The sequence below is a fragment of the Chrysochloris asiatica genome, unplaced genomic scaffold (genome assembly GCF_000296735.1).
Source record: "Chrysochloris asiatica unplaced genomic scaffold, ChrAsi1.0 scaffold00044, whole genome shotgun sequence".
NCBI lineage: Eukaryota > Metazoa > Chordata > Mammalia > Afrosoricida > Chrysochloridae > Chrysochloris > Chrysochloris asiatica.
The window spans coordinates 14,898,036-14,900,537 of NW_006408562.1; the positions used below are offsets into that span (position 1 = coordinate 14,898,036).

Sequence of the window (2,502 nt, forward strand, 5' to 3'; positions counted from 1 at the left end):
AAAAAAAAATGCCAGTGAAAAACTTATGAATAGCAGTAGAAAATTGCATGATATAGTGATTTTTTTTTAACTTTGACCAAAAAATAATAATAATTTATTACAACACAGTTTTAATACAGCCTCCTCTGTACAAGTGTGAGTCTTGGTGTGGCACTCAACTTCAAGGTCGGTTTGAATCGCAAGGTCGGCAGTTCAAACTCACCAGTCACTCCTTGAAAACCCTATACAGGGTCACTATGAGTTGGAACTGATTCGACGGCACTGAACAACAGCAACATGGACACGCATCTGACTACCCTAACTTCCTGTTGTGTGCCAATGAGTAGATTCTGCCTCTTAGCAACCGTGTGTAGGGTTTCCAAGAGAAACTGATGAGTTTGAACTGCTGATCTTGTAGTTACAGTCAATGTGTATGCTATAGCCCCAAACCAGGGCTCAACTAACCTAACAAAGGGAACCTTTTTCTTCCCCCTGGCCCAAAGGATTTCTTACAGATGCTGAATTTTACTGGCCAAGTAATCTGCCCTCTGTTTCAGCATCTCATTCTCCTTTGTAGCTCCTTCCTTTCCCCAGTGAGGGTCTCCTGTTCCCCCATCTTGTTCTGACAGTATCAAGTGGATGTTGTCTTGCTTTTCTCCATTTGTTTTTTCAGTTTCTTAACTAATGTATCTACCTTTACTTTTGCCACTACCATTTTCTCTCCAGCAGGGTCATAGGTATGGGTCACTGAGGACAGTTGGAGGCAGCAGGCTCCTATTTGGAGAGCCCCCAGAGGTCGAGGTGTTGTGCTGGTGAGGTCCCAGGTAGGACTCGGGGCTCATGTAGGTGTTACTGTCATTATCCTCCTCCTCCTTTATGCACTAAAGAACCATCGCAACACAGGAAGAGAAGCTGGTACCTTTCTGTCTCCTTCAACGATACACACTTCACTGCTGAGCTCTAAACTAAAGGAATGGTCTGGTGTGGAAGCCAAGACCTCTAATATGGAGGAAGTGATGGAGCACTCCAGTTAGTTTGTAGTAAATTTTCTCAGAGATGGCTAATTGGGCTTCCTGTCTGGGTAAGTGGGTGACTCCTTGGGGATCAAAGAGATCAACGGTGTCATCTGAAATGGCCAAATGCTCATCAGGCATGGATTCCAGGTAAGTTACAGTCATCAACATTAAGCTCCTTCAGATCCATTGATTCCATCATCTGATCTGTCCCAGAGAATTTAAACTCCTTGTGATTCTCTCAGGACCTGAGCAAGCCATCCACAACCAGTCATTTGGAGAACTCAGGCAGTGTGAAGTGTTTGTGTCCAGGTAGTCATCTAAGAGACCTAGGCTTTTTACAATGCCCAAACCCAAGTGGTTGAAGGGGACATCAAGTCCTTCTCCAACTCCTCACTACTTAGGAAATTTATCTTGAACTGGAATTGCTGGAATTAAGAAATGTGCTTTTGTAAAGATTATAACCTTGGAATGTCTACAGGGCCATTCCACTATATCTTACAGAGTTACTATGAGTTAGAATTAACGCAATAACAGTGGTTGGGTTTTGGTATATGGTGAGCCTGGTAATTAATGCCAAGGAAGTGGAGGGCTCCTCCAAAGAGAAATAGAATGAAAGGTGTCCCCGTGTAGAAACCTGAAAAATCCCAACAGCGGGGTGAAATCTTACAGAGACATTTGATTACAAAAATGACTGAAAATCTTCTCTTGACTCCAGGGATGGGGTAGTTTCCATGTTGTTATGGATCCCAAAACTAGAACGTGGTGGGCTAATAAATGGATGTGAAGGAAAGATATGGTGAATGTGGCCTGAGAGGGAGGAGAGAAAAGAAGTGGTTGCTATAGGGGCCATGGAACAACTAAGAGAGGTTCTTGTTAAAACTGAAGACACTTGGGATACATTTCCATGTTGGTGGATAGAGAGAAAGAGGCTGAAGGTAACAGAAGGAAAGAATCATCTCCTCAAGTGAGGGCCCTGAAGTGCTGGGAGAGGATGAGTTCCAGAGCACAGGAGGAAAGATGTATCAGAACAGAAGAAATTCAAATCTTCCAGAAAGGGTGAAGAGGCGTGGTTGTACATAAGGTCATAGCTTTGGGGGTGGGAGGGGAAGCTGCCTTCATTTGTGGATTCCATTTACCTGTGAAGTACAAAGTGGAATCACCAGCTTCCAGGGGGAGGGAAGAGGACATTGTGGGGGTATGGGAAAGTTAGAAATCATTCCTGTGGGGTGGAGGGAAAAACAAGCAAACACAAGATTGTAAAACTGAGAAGCCAGATCCCTTAAATTACAAGTTTCCCCTGCTATTCAAAAGTACTCTTTTCTTATGAAACCTTTTATAAGCCAAAATGGTATAAAGTGAAGAAGCAATTACCATTCATCTATACAGGAAAAATTTGTAAGTATTCAGACCAATAAATAAATATCAACCTACCAAATCATACCAAATAACAACATTGTTGTTGTTGTTGTTGTTGTCAGGTGCCATTGAGTTGGAACTGACTCATAGC

At 42.8% G+C, this 2,502-nt stretch overlaps 1 pseudogene; it reads right to left on the reverse strand.

The window, feature by feature from the left end:
• LOC102815180 overlaps positions 1 to 2,183 on the reverse strand; it is a 20,581-nt pseudogene extending 18,398 nt beyond the window's left edge.
• Between the last annotated feature and the right edge of the window lie 319 nt (positions 2,184 to 2,502).